A 20,656-nucleotide genomic window follows, 5' to 3' on the forward strand; every position below is an offset into this window, starting at 1 on the left:
GTAAAGTAACGAAGTACAAATACTTTGTTACTTTACTTAAGTAGAAATTTTGAGTATCTATACTTTACTAGAGTAATTTTTTTAGCAGACTTTAGACTTTTTACTTCTACTCCTTACATTTTCATGCAATTATCTGTACTTTCTACTCCTTACATTTTAAAATAGCCTCATTACTCCTATTTAATTTTGGCTTGTTTTCATTCCGGCTTGTCATCATTCAAAAAAAAACATCCGGCGCCATCCAGATAAAGTGAATGTGATTGTGGTTGGATGAGAAGTATAAACAGGTACCATTCCGACACCCTATTGGTTTGTACGCGATCCAGCACACCTGCACATGACACACATCACGTCACATTTCAGTAACCCAACACTGGACATAACAGACGGAGCCAGGTACGAAGGTGTCCGTGGCAAAGGCTGAAAACTCAAACTCAATGTCTCAACAACCAGCACCAGCACCAGTGAGGAAGTTGGTATCCAGGAAGACCAACCAACCCCACCTCTTATACATCCCTGGCAGTGCCTGGAAGAATGTTTTTGAAATGTTTGGATGGAAAAATAAGTCATTGTGCATGCGCTGTAAGCTACACGCACCCAAATACCACGAGCTAATGGCTTACAAAAACTCACCGTCTTGAATCATTCAATTATTAACAAATTTGAAATTTGACTTTAGCTAAACATTATATGAACTTAAATTATTGCTAGATTTGTAAGTTAATTGTGCAAAGCTATAGTTTTTGTTATTATCAGTCGATTATTGACAATATTGTAGTGACCTAGTAACGTACTAATAATGATAAATTTGTGATGTTTGCTGTGGCAAACTTGGCTACATGCCAATGGTTTGCTTGCTACCAGAAGGCTATGATTCAACATTGCAAACTAGTTTGGTGGCTCGGTGTGAGATTTGAAATTCACTTTTAACCAAATGTTACCTGAGCTTATATTGGTACTATATGTAATATTTGTAAGTTAATTGTGCAAAGCTATAATCTACAGCTGGTTGATAAGTTATGTACTAAAGATAGTCGTGATCCTGTCTGTGTATGAGAGTGCACGTGCCTGTATGGGGCCCTATGGGTCCTTGTAAAGAGCTAATAGGCCCAACTATTAGCCAAATGCTGTTTAAAATGATTTTACTGCTAATTTTCAGTCCTGCCAGCAGCTGCTTGTGGTCCTAAAACAGCTTTAAAGGGATAGTTCACCCAAAAAGAAAAATTGTCATCATTTTCTCATCTTCATGTTTTAAATCTGTATGAATTTCTTTATTCTGATGAACTTCTTTTCCTCCGTGAAGAAGACCAGACTTCTTGAAACGACCCAGCAGTTGGATGTGTACCTGAGGTGCCCAGGAGACACAGTAGAGGTACTGAAGTCCTTCCCAGCCGTGTGCCAGCTATCACTTAAGCTCCGTGTTGTATAAAGTACTAGAAAGCAATACTTGAGTAAAAGTGTAAGTATCGTGCTAGAAAAAGACTTCAGTAGAAGTGAAAGTTACCTTTTAGAATATTACTCAAGTAAAAGTCTTAAAGTATCTGATATTTACTGTACTTAAGTATCAAAAGTCATTTTCTGATATTTAATGTACTTAAGTATTTGAAGTAAAAGTAAAAAGTAAAATTTCAGTGATTTTCAGTAGACATAAGATCAGGGGCGGTTCTAGGGTCTCATCTTTAGGGGGTTTTAGCCCTCAGTGAGAATTTAAAACAAGAAGAGTTTTATATTATATATTATATGACTACATAGTAAGCCAAAAGTTATGGGATTATTAAATGGCGAAAGTGGACACCAAAATTTTATGCATGATGTAATGATGTCAGTGTTGAATCAGATCAGTTCATGTATGTGTGTGCATTCTCTATAAACAGTGTGTCTAATGAATGCAGTCATTAATAAACTAATAATCACAAGACAAAGACCAAATCAATAAATGTTATTTTTATTTACTATTAAATGGATTGTTTGCATTAATATTTTGTTTGTGCTACAACTCTGGTAATAAGAATAGTGACATTTCACTACTTTTGGTTGTCGTCTTTGCGGCTTTCCGCCGATTAACGTTATAGATAAACGCCTCCAGCTCTGACTGCGCGTGCACGCTGCGCCTCCAGCTCTGACTGCGCGTGCACGCTGCGCCTCCAGCTCTGACTGCGCGTGCACGCTGCGCGTCCCTGTGCTTCTCCGTACAGCGTGTGGAGCGTAACGTAATCTAGGAGCAGTGATTCACCAAACCTCCCTTATTACAGTCACACACATTTCTTCTGATTATATTTTGTAGTAACGAGTAACGAAGACGCTTAGTGGAAATATAACGGAGTAAAAGTAGACATTTTATCTAGTAAATGTAGTGGAGTAAAAGTGAGAGTTGACATACATTTAAATAACGAAGTAAAGTACAGATACGTGACATTTCTACTTAAGTACAGTAACGAAGTATTTGTACTCCGTTACATTACAACACTGCTTAAGCTTAATACGACACTCCCTGCCTGTAAAAGACTGTTTAGTGTTGCAGGGCTGATCTTCAGGCCAAGAAGAGCATGCATTGGCTTAAAGAACTTTGAGAACCAGCTGCTTTTGTGGATGAACAAAGCCTATTAGTAACTCTTTATCGCATGGTCTGTGCTTAACTGATATTGATTACTCTCTTGTTGTTTAAGTCCAATGTGTTTGTTTCAATAAAGGTTATTGATGACATGCCTCTGAAGTTTGACTTTTTGCACCATTACAATACTTACTGTACAACCAACTAGTCATGAAACACAGCTCAGTAGTACACATATATGGTTCTTTAATGTATTTGCATTGCACTAAAATGTGTTCTTTTTCAATGGGCATATACAGTACAGTATGTGTCTGAAACATGTAGCCTAGTACAACCCAAATTTTTCAACATTATCATATTAATATAGTATTATAGTCATTATGGCCTTTAGAAATATGTTTTTTGAGGAGGTTTGGTAGTGCACAATAGGCCCCTGTGGCACAGCACACAATAGGCCCCTGTGGCACAGCACACAATAGGCCCCTGTGGCACAGCACACAATAGGCCCCTGTGGCACAGCACACAATAGGCCCCTGTGGCACAGCACACAATAGGCCCCTGTGGCACAACCTAAGCCTTTGTCCTTAATGGCATTTTTTCCTTATCATCACAGCTTCTGAAGTTCATATTGTGTGCTGTGAAGGACATGGTAGAAAACTTCATCCTGTGTCTGTTAGCCTTCTGTCATGTTACTGATGGACTGATTTTGAATCTGGAAACAAAGATAAACAGTGTGTAGAAAGGTGGATGTGGTGTGATGTGGTTATTTCCATCACTGAACTGATTTCTCAGCCTCTTTGCCAGATATGTGATTTGTGTAATGGAGTAAATCTTCTTCTCTGGAAACTCAAAGGGAAGGTGTGATGTTTTCCAGCCCTGACTGTGTGGAATATCAGTGTATTTCCATCAGCAGTGGATTTATTTTTCTGTAGCACTACATGTACAATAACAGAAGGACTCAGGAGGACTGGAACACACTCACAGAATAAAGGCCATCAAAGTCCGAGTGTCTCCACAATAGAACGAGGAACTAGGAAATGTTCTCCTGCTGAGTAGTTCTACTGAAGTGCAGTGATGTGAAGAAGCTGTAATGAGTAAATGTTGTGTAAGCGTGTGTAAAGGTGTGTTTATTGTGTGTTTGTGGTCTACAGAAGGTCCCACGGTGAAGCCCTCCGTGTCTCTGCTCCCTCCATCCTCTCTGCACCAGTCTGAGGAATCGGCCTCGCTGCTCTGCCTGCTGTCTGCCTACTCTCCACAGGGGGCGTCGGTGAGCTGGACGGTGGACGGCTCGGCGGTGAAGGACGGGGTCTTGACCAGTGCAGAAGAACAGAAGAAGGACGGTTACACACGCAGCAGTACCCTGACCCTCAGCAAAGCACTCTGGGAAAAGGGGGAGGAGTTTGTCTGTACGGTCTCCCACGAGGGCGTGGATCATCCGGTCACGTTCAGAAAGAGCCAGTGTTAAGGCTAACAGCTCCAAGATAGAACTGAACACTGAGCTGCTTACACATCCATCTACAATAGAGTTTCAGTTCTACACAATGCTGACATTTCTGTCTTTACTCTCTTCACTGTCCTGTTGCTCTTCCTGTAGTTTTGCTCTGCTGAAATAAAGCTTCATTTTGGACATTGTGTGTTCTTTTCTTGGAGTTAATAGTCATTATCAGTGTGAGGAGAGAGTGTGTTTAGCTGTAGATTCAGGGCTGTGTGTTGTGCTTCAGTGAGTTTGGATGAAGAAAGTTGAACATCTGGTGAAAGTGCTGCTCTATTCTGGGAGAAAGAGGATCACTCAGCCGTCTTCATGTAAATCTCTCTCTCACTTCACTGATCTTTATATTATTGTGTGGCTCAGTTCTGCTCTCCCTGATCCATTTCAGTCTTAATCAGAGCAGGGCTGATGTGACTCTAAATGTAATATTATAATAATCTTATTTAATGCATCATTTCCAAAGAAAAACTTTTTTATAAAGATAAATGTCATTTCTTATGGTAGAGATTTAAAAATAATATCAGTTGTATGATATGATTAGATCTAATCTATTCCCCTCTTCACCACTAGAGGTCTCTGTATTCTAATGACTGACTCCCTCTACTGTAGAGGGACATTTCACAAATCTCTTGATAGTAAGATGCAGTTATAGTTAAAAACTTTAATAAAAGTAGAAAAATCCAAATCGTGATCAAGACTGTAGTCATGGGTGAAGAGAGAGTACAGGAAGGGACTCAGCACACAGTCTTGGTGTACGCCAGAGTTCATTATGATGGTTGAGGAGGTGATGTTATTTGACTTAACATGCTGAGGTCTGTTGATGAGTAACTCCGGTATCCAATTGCAAAGGAACGTGTTGACGCCAAGGTCGCCAAGTTTAGTGATCAGCTTGGAGGGGATAACTGTGTTGAATTCTGAACTAAAATTAACAAGCAATATTCTTGTATATGTGTTCTTGTTATTCAAGTAAGTTAGTATGATGTGTAATGCTGGGGAGACATCCTCAATGTTCCTGTTCCATGGTAGGCAATCTGCTGATGGTCCAGTGTGGGCCTAACCACTCAAAGCATGATGATTATGTGTGTAAGTGCTATAGGGCAGTAGTCATTCAGGCAGGATAGATAGATAGATAGATAGATAGATAGATAGATAGATAGATAGATAGATAGATAGATAGATAGATAGATAGATAGATAGATAGATAGATAGATAGATCCCTCAAACAATCCTCTTTGGCATGAATGTGATACCCCATATCAAACCAGCATGGAAAACTCACACCGTGCCTGGGAGGAACTGGTGATGGGTCTACTAGATTGTTAACTTATTGTCTACAAGTGCACTATAGCTGGCTAGAATGTCTCTCACTCAGAACAAAAGGTCAGGTTCACTTGCTATGTAGCGGTGCTGCTAATGTGAGCTCAGTCTCCCATGCACCATATAACAAGAGCTGTAAGTCAATGTACACTTGGCGTTAATGCCCTGTGAGATTTACCATAACATTCAGACATAAAAAGAGCATGGAATAACAGAGCATGTATTGATCGATGTTCTGTAAATTTGTACTTAACAAGCCTAAACCATGTTATTCAATTTGTTATTATTATTATTATTATTATATTATTATTATTATTATTATTATTATTATTATTATTATTATTATTATTATTATTATTATTCAAAAAATATATATTTGGCTGTAATATAGTTTGTATTCATTTTTTCTCATAAGGGAAAAGACACGTATCTGCTTTCTACCTGCGACCCAAATTTTAAAGCCACTGTATGACAGCTGTTTATGATAATCAAAAAACAAACAGTATATCTGTATCTGTTGTATTAATTTGTCATATTTTCATTTTTGTTTCTCTGTTCTGATTATATCACTGACTGTTTAAAATATTTACCAAAAGGGCATTTGTTTTGAAAAAGAAAAAAAAATGATTTATTTGCATGTGTCTATTTAACTTGATCAATTTAAACTTTACATTTTTAAATATAAGTATTTTCATAAAATTAGTTTTTACATTTTTTTCTGAATGATTCACAAATTACAGTCATAAAACATTTATTTTATTGAGCTTTTCCAACCGTTTACCATTCACCATTTGTTTCAACGTTGTATCATACAAGTTAAAAAAGATATTTACAGCATTTTAAAAAAGAGGAAAACTTAATCGCTTCTTTCTGAGAAGCTCGTTAATTCTGTCTCTTACAAGCTTCCAGTCACGCAAGGAGGGGTGGAATCTCCTAGCAACAGCATCAGAAATGGCTTGACGTAGTTTCAATGGCAGAGAGTTTTAAGATTCAATGGCAGCGTTTACAATTAAGCTTGATGAGTTGTTAATGGGCCATCAAACTAATCTAAGATTTTCCATTCTCACTTATTCCAACCTTTGGAGTCTACCACCGTTTTTCCAGGACAATGATCCGAAGCACACTGCTGCAAGCAGAGTCATTGCCGCAGAGGGTATAATCTGGGTAAAGACTCCACCAGAATCCCCGGATATGAATCCCATTGAGATGGTGTGTGCTTTGAAAGATTATATTCGGGAAAAAAGCAAAACCAACCTCAGAATCTGAGTTAATTGCTGCCATAGACAAATTCTGGTTTGAGGAACTTACAGAAAATGCATGCAATAAGTACATCAACAGATTGTTTAAAGTTCTTCCAGTTGTAGTGAAGAGTCATGGTGGACATACTGGAATGTAACTGTACAGTATTTTTAATGCTTAAATAGTCTGTCTACTTGTATGACCATTTTCAACAAATAAAAGCTGTTTAATTATGTGTTGTTGTATTTTGGTAGCCTATTAGATTAGATTACATGCCAGGAAAAAGCTTGTGCTTTGTATTAACCATTTTTTGATTACGTAAAACTTTCCATTTATTGCTGTACATTTAAGTTGGTTATATCAACATATGTCAAATTAAGTTATGCGATATCAACCCATCTTTTATAGGTTGTAAATGTAACAAGGTTAAAATTGGTTTATTTCACAAGATTTTCCTGTTAATACGCATTGGGTACAGTTCTAAAATTGTTTAAAACAGTGTTTATAAAAATACATTAAAAAGGGTCTGTAAGGAGGTGATGGTTTCTTTCCCCCCCCTCCTTTTACAACAAAGTGGTTCAGCCCAGGTAGCCATACCTGCTGTATTGCTCTTTTGGCGGTCTTTTCCGTCTTTCACCTGAACAAAAGAGGTATGCTGTGTTCCATGCTACAGATCAGCTGTTAGCATAGGTTAAAAATAATGTACACACAGAAATACACAATGTTTTAAATGTTTGGACGGTGGACTAAGCTTACGGTATTTTCGTGGCAATATTAAGACGTATAAGCAAACTTTAATTTGATTTGGTAGCGTCTTACATGCTTTAAGTACTTGCTTGATTTATTAGAGATATAAAATCAGAAGTGTTGAATCGGTTATTCAGCTGTGGAAGCAAGTTTTATTTTTTTTTCTTTATTTTTTTTATGGAGTATGGTAATTAATGATGCACTCTAACAAACATAACAGTTATTTTGGTGGCTATCATTTGGGGAGAGGCAGAGGGGTTTTGCCATTTAGAGGTTCGTGTACTCCTGGGAAAACGAATAGCATTGATTCTGATGTTAACAGAGTACAGTTTTCTACTCCAGTGTCTCATGATATACCACCACTTGAAATGAGTTTATCAGAATCTGCTGTAGCACTATCTAGTGAACAGGTAAAACAACTGAGCTCTGATATCAGTCAGTCGATTAAAGCCAGCTTGTTTCCTAACAGTCATCTACCTACCTCCACCTTGTGTCATGACTGTCAGAGATGCTCATTTGTGAATCAGTGTGGTACCACCATCATTGATGTTTCAAAGATGAATCTTGTACTGAAGAGTGGTAAAGAACCACCATACTTTCGTGGTGTCGGTTCAGATAAGTGTTCAGTCTTTGAATGGGAGGATTTGATGAGAGCTTACCTTGAAAAAGGGAATTATCCTGATCAAGAGCGCATTGATGAAATCATAAACAAATTAATGGGCCGTGCAAGGGATGTTATTCAGATATGGTTGTGCAACAGCTCCTCAGTTTTTAGGGCTGGTGATGTAGATGTGGTGTTCTGTATCCTCAAGCAGCATTTCGGGGGTGTTCTATCTACAGGTCTTCCCTGGCTGACTTTTATGCTACCAGGCCATATCATAATGAAGGCCCTTTTGATTATTGGATCAGATTAAACAAAGCTGCTGATTTAGCTGAACAACATCTTAAAAGTGAGGGCAGAACATTGCAAAATCGGGACATGGAGCTTGCAGTAATGTTCATACGTAATTGTCCCGATAAAGGTCTCTCCATGATGTTTTTGAGCAAACCACAGCGTGAGTGGACAGCTGCAGAGGTACAGGATCGTTTGGATGAGTTTGTGAGATACCACAAAGTATATGAGTGTCAGTTCTCACAACAAACAGCTAGTGCTGTCAGTACTGATGTGGGGGGTACACCACCTTGTAAAACTCAAGTTGTTAGAGCTCCAGGGAGTGCAGTTGAGCCTGATCATGCAACATGTGAAAGTAACACAATGGATAGGATACTAAGTGTGCTGGAGAAAGCTTTAACATGTAACACACAGTCCTCCAAAGCAGTCATGCATCGCAAACGGAATGTTAAGAGACCACAGGTGTGTAAAGTCTGTCAGACTAGTGACCACAGCACGGTTGCTCACTGTAGATTGCACAAATTATGTTTCACATGCTACCTTCCTGGACATACAGTACACGTGACAGGTGTGAGATGGCTACATCACAGGTTAGGCCAAACAGCTCGACTGCTGCTGTCGACGGTCACAGTCAAAGGCCCCCTCAGGGAAACTGTTGAGCCTCCATCTGGAGGAGGGCGATGGTAGGCACATGAGTTCAACCTCCTTTGATACTGATGACATTGAGTCTGTATATGCTTTCTTTTGTGAAAACGTCCCGAAATCTAGTAAAGTAATCTTGCAAAACACCATGAGAACCACTCAAAGTGAGAGTTTGTTCTACACTAATATTTTAGTGCAGGACGAAATTGAGTTGAAAGGAATGATGGATACTGGGTCGATGGCGACTACCATCAGTGCGGACTTAATACCCATGTTAAAACAAGCAGGCGTGATGACAGATAACATGCTGGCCCCTGCGGATATTGTTTTAGTTGGTTGTGGGGGTAAAGAAACCATTCCTTTAGGACTATGCGATTTGAAACTTGAGGTTTATGGGTACAAGTTCTTAGTCCCAGTCCTGTTTGATGATGGACAGATTGATCCCGTTGTTTTGGGCACAAATGTGCTTAAGCCACTTATACGACATTTCAAGTCAAATGATGGATTTTGGCGTGTTATGAGTAAACCTGATGCACCGGGCCAGAGTGACGGTAGCCAGTTTCTTCGTCTTCTGTCTAACCTGAGAGAGATGGCGAGGGCAGTCCATTCCAGATAGGGTTGGAACTTTGAAGTTGAAAAATGCTGTTACACTTCAGCCTATGACTGAGCATTTAGTGTGGGGTCGGTTGCCCACAGGTACCGTGTTATCAGCTGGCAGTACGGTACTTGTTGAGCGGGGTGCATCACCATGTGTGAACAAGCAGGTAATGGTTGGGCGAATAGTTTCTCCACTGTGGGGAGATGGGTGGCTACCCATGAAGATTATCAACCCCACTACTGCAGAAATAACTCTTCGTAGAAACTCAAAAATTGCAGATGTTTTCCCTTGCGTGGCCTTAGAGGACTTTGATCAGTTGTCTGACACTTTGACTGTTCACCAGAATGTGGGGAAAGTGCACAGTAACAGTTCCTGTGGTAGCCTTACTGCCAGAAGCATGTGCAGTGACGTCTGTGATGTGAATGATAAGCTGGAAAGGCTAGGGCTTAGCTCCATTCCAATTGGGGGCTGCGAAGTTTCTTTGCAGTGTAAAGAGAAACTTCTTGATTTGATTGGGACCTATGAGTCTGTCTTCTCGAGACATCATCTGGATTGTGGTGAGGCACGGGATTTCTGCCATCGTATTTGACTAACAGACGACCGACCATTCCGGTTACCGTATCGCAGAATGTCGCCTGCTCATTATCTTAAATTGAAAGAGACGTTGGACGAGATGGAGGCAAAAGACATAATTCGTAAATCCTGTAGTGAATTTGCCTCTCCCTTGGTTCTCGTGTGGAAAAAGAACGGCGATCTACGTATCTGCACAGACTTCAGATGGCTTAATGCCAGAACTGTTAAAGACGCCCATCCGCTTCCACACCAGAGCGATGTCCTGGCTGCGTTGGGGGGAAATATGTTCTTTAGCACCATGGCTGGCTATTACAACATACCCCTCCATGAGCTTGACAGGAAGTATACTGCATTTTCGTCACCTTTAGGATTGCATGAATACAATCGTCTCCCACAAGGGCTGTGTAATAGCCCAGCCACATTTATGCGCATGATGCTTACCATATTTGGTGACCAGAACTTTTTGAGTCTATTGTGTTACCTTGATGACTTGTTGGTGTTTGCCAAGTCTGAGGAGGACAGCTTAGCCCGATTGGAAATGGTATTTCAACGCCTGAAAGAGCATAACTTGAAACTTTCCCCTTCGAAATGTCAGTTTTTGAGGCACTCAGTTAAGTTTCTGGGTCATATAATTTCGTAGCACGGAATTTCGAGGGATCCAGATAAAGTGGAAGCCATAGTCAAGGTGGAAGAGACTGATTTGATGGAGTTGGATAGTGTCACACCATCGCCTTCCAAACTGCGTTCTTTCTTAGGGATGGTAATCTATTACCAGCACTTTATTGAAAACTGTTCTGTACTGGCCAAACCCTTGTTTGCTCTGATTGGTGGTCGGAAAAGGCCTCGTAATTCCAAAACCAGAAAAAGGCCGTTGCTGTTCCGCAAACTTGGCCCAGATAATTGGACCCAGGAGTGTAAACAGGCGTTTCTGAATCTTAAAGCAGCACTTGTTGAGGAAGTACTTTTGGCCCACTTTGACTTTAGTAAGCCGTTCATTTTATCTGTCGATGCGTCTACAGCTGGACTTGGTGCAGTATTGTCGCAAATTCATCACAACAGTGACAAAGCACAACCAATAGCTTTTGCCAGCAAATCTCTAAATCATGCTCAGGCAAAATATCCTGTGCATCGTCTTGAATTCTTTGCAATGAAATGGGCAATTTGTAATAAATTCAGCCATTGGTTGCGTGGTCACAGGTTCACTGTGTGGACCGACAACAATCCCTTGAAGTACATACTGACCAAGCCCAGGTTGGATGCCTGCGAGCAGCGCTGGGTGGCGCAGTTGGCACCAATTGACTTTGACATCCAGTATATTCCAGGCACTAAAAACGTGGTGGCTGACGCCCTCAGCAGAGAGCCTTTTGTGCAGTCTAAAATTTTGCACAGATTGACTAGGGCTGCTTATTCTACCCTTCTTAAACAGGCGGCCAATTTCAAAATGGATGATGTTCAGAATATGTTTCGGCTCTCTGCAGAGCTTCCTGAGATGAGGGGTGTGCATGCTCAGATTGAGTCTGGAGACACTACCAGTAAAGCTGTGCATGCTGCAGGAAGTGTACATGTGCGCAGTGATGAAGTTTCCGCTGTCATTCAAACACACAAGCACTGGGTAGATGCAGGTACTATAAGAGCTATTTCGCATGTGCAGTACTTAGAATCTCTTGTTGCAGTGGGGCAGAACCCGGTGCCCGTTTTTCAATCATGATGAACTTCTTACCAAGCAAGTCAATGATGCTGTTGTTGGTCGTGTAAGGTTTTTTATTGACCGTGGGCGTCGTCCCTCTAGACGCGAAAAAGTTCATGAATCACGGGGGGCATTAAGGATATTGAGGCAGTGGGGTAAACTGACCACACGCTTGGGGATAGTGTTTATTTATTTGTTTATTTGTTTATTTATATGGATCCCATTAGCTGAAAGTCTGCGCAATCAGCTAGTCTTCCTGGGGTCCAAACACTACAACAACAACATTTCAATCATCACAATTGATATATATACACCTATACACATTACATATATATACACATACATACACATACGCATACTCATACATACATAAAATCTGGTTTTGATTCATAACAGGACTAGACATAAATACAATATGATTTATAATTACATTAATCAAGACATATAAAAACCTACATTAACACATAACACCGTAGACTACTTTTAAATAACAGCTTATTATGAAGCTGATGAACTTCAATGGGAATGTTATTCCAGATGACAATAGCTCTATACAATACAGTTTTCTTCATAAAATTAGTTTTTGGGTGGGGAGTCATTATATGACCTTTATTTGCCTTTCTGGTGTTATGATTGTGCACAGAATTACAGTACACTATTTGATTAAACAGAGAAATAGGCATTTTCATTGTCAATGTATTATATATCATGGTGCTTAAAGTAACTGTTATTCTTTGGTTTAAAGTGAGCCATGAAGGAGTAGAATACATCTGATCTCTACTTGTTTTAATTGAGCAGCCCAGAACAAGTCTTGCTGCTTTATTTTGCACAATTTGTATTTTTGTCAAGTCCTTTTTAGATGCAGAGGACCACACATCAGTACAGTATGACAAATGACATAATATTAATGACTTTTTTTTAAAAATTAATTAATGACTATTTTTAAAGTGTCCCGATTTACATAATGGCAACATTTTTTTGTTACTGCAATGCCGCATCCCATTCTGTTAACAATAGTATTTATGTGATCTGTCCAAGAAAGACTACTATCAATAACCAAACCCAACAGTTTAGCCTTCTCTACTTGTTGTATTCTTTGCCTGGCTATATATGTAACTTTAATTCCGATCCAAGCATCAATTTTTGTTTTGATCCAATAATCATACTTTTAGTTTTGGATATATTTAATACTAATTTGTTTCCACTAACCCACTCATACACCGAATCTAATTCTCTAGAAAGAACATGATTAATTTTATCACATGAATCTGAAGCATAGTAAACAGTTGAGTCATCTGCAAACATTGTCATTGATGCTTTTTTAACAGTTAAGGGCAAATCATTAATAAAAACAGAAAACAAAAGAGGACCCAAACAACTTCCTTGTGGTAAACCGCATGCTAAAGCTTTATAATTAGATAAAGAACCATTATAAAAAACCCGCTGAGTTCTGTAGGACTAGGACTAGGATAACTTTTCATCAGTGCAATAGCAGAAGGAGTGAAGCCATAGCTCTTCAATTTCTTAATTAAAATATTGTGGTCTATTACATCAAAAGCGGCACTGAAGACCACTCCAACTAATTCAGAATTATCCATACTTCTAAGCCATCCATCAGTCATCTGTGTGAGCCGTACATGTAGAATGTGCCTTTCTATATGCATGCTGAAACATAGTCATCAAATTATTTTTCTGGAAATAATTACTAATTTGTGTATGAATAATCCTTTCCATAACTTTACTGAGTGCAGGCAAAATACTTATAGGTCTGCAGTTTTGCCCATTATAAGATAATCGATTGTCTTTTATCAATGGAATAATTTTCCCTTCCTTCCACAGAGTAGGATAAATCCCACTCACTATACACTGATTAAATATATGACACAACGGATCAGCAATATATTCGGCTGTTTTATTCAATACTAGGCTGTCCAAGTTGTCTGTGCCTGGACTACCATATGTTGGAAGAGACTTTAACAGGGCCATCACTTCTGCAGTTTGCACACAATTAAAGTTAAAGTTACACATTTTATTAGCCATGATTTCCTTTTTGATCAGTTCACAGTAATTAAAATCTTGTGTTCCAAAACCTTTTCTTAAATTACTAACTTTATTTATAAAATAATCATTAAAATAGTCTGCAATATCTTTAGATTCTGTTATAAAACCTCCATCAGACTCTACAAAAGAAGGGGATGCATTTCTATTTCTACCCAGAATTTCATTTAAGATATGCCAAAGCTTATTACCATCATGTTTAACACTATCAATTCTGTTTTTGTAATACTCTTTCTTTTTCCTTTTATTCATTTTAGTAACTTGGTTCCTTAATTTACAATATTTTAATCTGTCCTCTAATAATCTTGTTTTCACAGCCACTTGTTTAGCCTCATCTCTTTGCGTCATCATATTTTTCAATGTTGAATCAATCCACCTTGCAGTATGTGTTTTTATTACCATATTTTTCATCGGTGCATATTTATTAACAATGCTCAAAAGCATACTCATAAAAACATCCAAGGAAGCTCCTGGGTTGTGGCCACTGTACACATGTTCAACAATAGTTGAACATAGTGTATCGTGTGTCCAAGCACCCGGTGACAAAACAGAAAACTTACCAATATGTTGTACCTGAATCGCTCCGAATGGCAGTGTTGAAAGGCATTCACGATGATGCGGGCCATCAGGGTCAGGCTCATTGGGATTGGCCAGACAGAGGTTTTATTGGGATACCATGGAGAAAGATGTCAAGGATTACGTCCACAACTGTAAGAGATGCATTGTTAGTAAAGCTCCTGAGCCAGAGGCTAGGGCCCCATTAGTTTCCATTACCACTTCGTCACCACTCGAGTTAGTCTGTATAGACTTTTGGTCCGCTAAAGACCACAACAATAAGTCTGTCGACGTTTTAGTAATCACTGACCATTTCACAAAGTTGGCGTGTGCATATCCTTGTTCTCTACGATCTGCGAGGACAGTGGCACGGGTTCTTTGGAATAATTTCTTTTGCGTATATGGTTTTCCTGTTAGCATTAACTCTGACCAGGGTGCCACTTTTGAGAGTTTGTTGATTGCGGAGCTGTGTCAGTTGGCTGGTATTGACAAGACGCACACCACACCGTACCACCCGATGGGCAATGGCCAGGTGGAGAGAATGAACCGCACTCTTGGTAACATGATCCGTGCACTGCCACCCAGATCGAAAGTCAGATGGCCGCAAATGTTAAACACCTTGACTTTTGCATATAATTGTACAGTTTAGGAGACAACAGGGTTTTCGCCCTTCTTTCTCATGTACGGCTGTACTCCGAGACTACCTGTTGACCTTATGTTTGGACCTGCACTTTTGAATGGAGAAACAGTTGACATTGACAAATATGTGCAGTCACTCAAGCGAGACCTCTGCGAAGCTGTGAAACTTCCCTTGCTGAACACATACAAACTCAGAAGCCCTTCTGGTGTTGTTAAACCGTTCATAGGAGCCTGATTATGCCAGTTGACTTTCTGCCATTGCTTGATGCAGACGCTGTTGAGGAACAGTTATCAGTTTTGAGTGGTGATGGACCTGAGGACTCTAGTTTTGAGCAGCTTGCCGAAGAAAGAACTACTCAGTGGGTTGCCGACCTCTCTAGCAGCTCTGTGGCAAACAGGGATGAATTGGGTGAATGTGATGTGTGCGGACGCTGCTCAGGCAAGTGATGGTGTAGAAGTTAGAGGGGAGTTGGGCACATCTGCTACCAGTGAGTGTGATGTTACTTTTGCTGATGTTGACTTCCATGTGGACTGTGATGAAGGTGTTTGAGACTCTTCTGAATACAGGGATGGGAATCAGGATGATTCTGTAATGGGTGTCACTTTCAGTGAGGAGTGTAACACTGGGTTTAGGGCAGTTGATGAACGCCCGGTTGGTGAGCCTTTTCCTACTGTACAACCATCTACCTCTGGAAAGACGGAGTTGTCAGTGAAATGTCCTGATCAGAGTGAGGGTTATTGTACTAGATATAGAAGGCGTGTAAAGCCGTTAAATAGGCTCATTCAGACTATGTCTAGTCAATTTGTCAAGAATCTTTTTGGGTAGAACAAAATGATACCATGGGTTATTGGTAAATGGTTTCTCATTTTTGTATGACCTTATTGTTTGATGTTTTTGTTTTTGTTGTTCTGTGGTTATTGTATCTATTGATGCATTTTCTGTTTTATATTTTCTTAAAGAGGAATAAGATGTACTGGGGTTTCTGTTGAGACTGGTGAGGCCGTTAAATAGGCTCATGCAGACTATGTATTTCCTATTCACTCTGAATCTCGTTGGAGAAAACGAAATGACTTAATACAGAGGTCGTGTATAACGTTTTTTTTTTTCTTTTTCACTCTTTCTTTTTCTGTTTTTTTTTTCAGGGATTTCTCACTTTGAATTTCCTTTCATGGGAATAATTCACATTTGTGTGTAGTCTATTAAGATAGACAATTATGCAGTGTTGGTTGTGATCCATTGATAAGATGTGTATATGGCATGTCTTCCTACGGTTGGGTACAGGAGTAGCTGACCTTTGCCTTTCCTAGTCCTTCAGTGGACAGCAATATTGGTAGACTTTCTTCAGTCTGTATTTTTGGGGATTACGCCTGACTGCTGAGTATTCTGACTGTAGAGTTGGATATTTTGTGTACGGTTTTATTTTATTTTGTTTCTTATTGATGGTGGATTGCTCTTTTGTGTGCTGTTCATGATGTTACGCAAAATCTAGTGAAATCAGTGGGGGTGAGTGTAACAAGGTTAAAATTGTTTTATTTCACAAGATTTTCCTGTTAATACGCATTGGGTACAGTTCTACAATTGTTTAAAACAGTGTTTATAAAAATACATTAAAAAGGGTCTGTAAGGAGGTGATGCCCCCCCCTCCTTTTACAACAAAGTGGTTCAGCCCAGGTAGCCATACCTGCTGTATTGCTCTTTTGGCGGTCTTTTCCGTCTTTCACCTGAACGAAAGAGGTATGCTGTGTTCCATGCTACAGATCAGCTGTTAGCATAGGTTAAAAATAATGCACACACAGAAATACACAATGTTTAAAATGTTTTTATTTATTTTGTTAGATATTCACAGATGTAAGATCATATATATTCATCATATGTTTATTGGTATATTTGGGATTGTTATTTTTATTGGCAGTGTTACTGCTGTGTGAGCTGAGGCTGCTGTGAAGGCCTGTCTATATAAAAATACATTCTCTATGCAGGTATGCACTGACGAACCATATTTTTGTGGTTGTAAGCTTATACTGTCGTATTTAATGCTCTGCCCTGTATAAGTTTGCACGGAGTTACTGCGATTTCTCCGTTTCTGTCTTTTTTCTGCTTTTCCGTCTTTCACCTGAACGAAAGAGTGTTACTGCTGTGTGAGCTGAGGCTGCCGTGAAGGCCTGTCTATATAAAAATACATTCTCTATGCAGACCCAATCCAGCGACCTCCTGTCTTTCTTCACTCATTCCTAACACAACACAGACCACAGAAGCATACGGTTACATAAACATTCATCTGAAATACCCTTTAAGTTACGCTGGAAATAGCTTTTAAACAAAGTAACTGCAATCACCCCACAACATGGTGAATACAGGAAAAAACGGTTTTCTTTTGAATCCCTGAGAGGAGATCGATTAGTATTGGGGGTTGTGTCAGTGGTCTATCAAGGCTAAAAGTTATGAAGCAGCTAAAATAAAGACTGTAGGGAGACATAAATAATGCATATTTTATTTTTCATATTTAATTTTACACGTGCACACATGGACATGAGGGTGATGCCATTTTTTAAATTTTTTTAATAAATGAATATATTACGAGTGTAGGGGCATCTGTATTCTGCCTAAACGTAATGAAACAGGCGTATCGTTTACATGTATTTGACTGTATGCAGTAATGCGCAGACAAATCAATCTATGACATCAAAGTTCCTTGAGAGCCATTCAAAAGCTTATCACTCTCACGTTACATTGATCTCATGTGTCAATCGATCTGCGCCGCACAGGTTGCTAATCTCTCTATTGTGATATGTCTCAATGGCAAATAATCAGATAAAAAATGCTAAATTAGTACATAACTACATAAGAACAACCTCTATATAGACTAAAAATCATGTGTTAAACAGTGTTTATTGTTCAGAGAACATGAACTGGAGCTTATTTTTAATAAAAAAAATACCTCAGCATCACATACTGTATTTAGATAACATTGTATTTTATGAAATATATAAATAATGACTAAAACAGATATTTATTGACTGATAACACTTTACAGATCTTACAACACACACTGAAAAAAATGATTCATTCAGTTTACTCTATTTACTTTATTTACAATTTACTTTATTTATTAAATTTTTTTAAGGTACAGTAAGTGGTCGCAATCAATTTATTTAAGCTACATTTAAACAAAAAAATTATAAAAACATTTTTTAAATAAATTTTTTGTTTAAATGTAGCTTAAATAAATTAAATAAATTAGCTTATTATTCATATATAATAAGAATAACAATATGATACATTTATATTGCGCTCAAAATGCTTTAGATATGGAATGAGGGATTTCATTCAGGATGAGCTGTTTGCCATATCCTCTACTACACCATAATATATAAAAAACAAACACTAATTACACCAAATAACACTCTTTATTCAGATTTAAAAGCGATTTGGAAATACAAAACAAACTATTTGCTGCAATACTGATAAACTATCGCTAATAACCCCAAAGTTGGCACCAAGATCTCATTTGTTTTTACCATCAACAAACCAACAGAACAGATTTTTTTCCGTAACACACCGCACGTCGCCTGAGGAAATCCAAAGTTGCATCGAGCGGTACCAAAAAGCCAGCCGTGACAGCGGAGATAGTCGCACGACTCAGTTATACATCACATATCTTCTAAGTGCACAGAAATAAAACACACATGATGCGCGTTTGAGTCGGATTTGGATGAATAATATGTGACTGTTTATGTAACCGGCAAAAGAAAATAACACATATTGTCGACTCGTCAGCCTACATGAAACACGACTGCTCTCTACAGGTTTTGTATTTCCTGCACCGAACATTTGACTCCCCTTCGATAGACTGCCCCAGAATGCCGGAAGTCCTCGCGGCACTCTTCTCTCCGAGACGCGCATTTTTAAAGGCCACATCTGTATATCAAATGTTTTTTTCTTACTTACAGTTCCTTAGGGTCCAAAACCCTGCAATAAAGTCCTGTATCAGTTCCAAGTACTCTTCCTCCTGTTTTGCATGTGGCTGGACTCCGAGTTATATTGGAAGTCTGAGGTGTACAGGGTAAACAGGACCAGCGAGAGCACAGTCCCTTGTGGCACCCCAATATGGCTGACCACCATGTCAGACCTGCAGTCTCACAGTTGCATGTACTGAGGTCTGCCTGTCAGGTAGTCTGTAATCCATGCCACCAGCAGTGGTGGGCTGTCAAGCCCAGCAGGGCCTTCTCTGCTGGCCCTATAAAAATATTTTTTTAAAAAGTGTTAAATGTTTTTCTTTAGTATGCTTTTTATTTATTTTCATTGGTGTAATGTCCACAAAATTGCAAAATTTGTTAGTTTCATTAAGATTGAACTGGAGTACCCTCAAAAAGTCACTTAAAAATCAGCTTACACAGCTGGAAACAGCTCTACAGATATTGCTAGGCTTTTGTTGAAGGAAAACACATCTGATTTGTTACAAGCATTAGTGACAGAAAAAAAATCAACCAATCAAATTTTGACATTTACTGACAGCACGTTCTCTGGGTCTAAGTAACGTGCCCAGTGCTATCCCTAATGTCTGTCGTAAATTTCCAACGTATGAACGTGAAATTCAGTTTCGTGAATTTCAAAGAAAATGACATCCGCTGTTGCAGATACAGTTGAGATAGTTGAGAAAGGAAGACCTACAGCCAAACTGGATTCACTAACAAAAGGCCGGCAAAGGTTTTGTGTGCCATTTTAAGTATTGCAATTATGAGCGCTATGAGTGGCTAACAGCTAGCACCCAGCACAAGTTATTTTTTGGCCGTGTTTACTTTTTAATACGAGTAAAGGGACATGGAATGATTCTGGCTTTGACAGTCTGATCAGCTTCACGAAGGCAGCTCTTATACACCAAGGCTCAGAGCGCCATATACTGTAATGTCAGTCGTGAATTTAAAAACTTTTGGTGAATGTCGTGTGGATTTTCAGCTTGATGAGCAGAGAAAACGGAACAGATTTGAAGATCACAAAAGACCGATGTTTGTTGGATTGCTGGATTGTAAGCAATTTGAAAAATTCTAGCAGACATTTCCAGAGGCAGAGCTCAGGAGTGTGATGGAGAACGACGGTGCACAGTTTGTGCAGGCTCAAAGCTGAGCTCAAAGTCATGTATAGCATGTCAAACTTTCACAGTAAAAGTATAAACGATCTCCTGAATTTTCTGAGGCAGACAAGCCTTGCAGACAGTATGACACAACTTTGCACACTCACATGCCTGATCCTAACAATACCAGAGTCTACAGCCTCTGTGGAAAGCTCATTTTTGGCTCTTAAATGGATTAAAACCTACACAAGGAGCACAAATGGACAATCGAGGCTGCCTTCTTTAGCCTCCCTCTCCATTGAGAAAGACTTGCTCAATCAGCTGAAGCAAAAAGGACAACTGCATGAGGACGTTATTGAACATTTTGGCAAAAAAAAAAAAAAAGACACATGAATTTTAATTACAAGTGACGGGTGAGTGCTTTACTATTTAACGAGTATTGTATCATGCAGATTGTGGTTCGCATCTGATAATAAGCATTATTAATGGCTTATGCACATTGTTATTAAGTGGTTTGTGTTGCATTGATAGTAGCCTACTGTGGCATGTGGATGTGAATGTGACACTATGCACACAGTGTGCATAGGGGGATTACAT

At 39.1% G+C, this 20,656-nt stretch overlaps 1 long non-coding RNA gene across 1 annotated transcript in view; it reads left to right on the plus strand.

Annotated features, from left to right (window-relative positions):
* Nucleotides 1–20,656, plus strand: part of LOC132857290 (uncharacterized) — a 29,250-nt gene that overhangs the window by 963 nt on the left and 7,631 nt on the right. The gene's annotated exons all lie outside the window — the stretch shown is intronic.

Source organism: Tachysurus vachellii, chromosome 14 (genome assembly GCF_030014155.1).
Source record: "Tachysurus vachellii isolate PV-2020 chromosome 14, HZAU_Pvac_v1, whole genome shotgun sequence".
Lineage (NCBI taxonomy): Eukaryota > Metazoa > Chordata > Actinopteri > Siluriformes > Bagridae > Tachysurus > Tachysurus vachellii.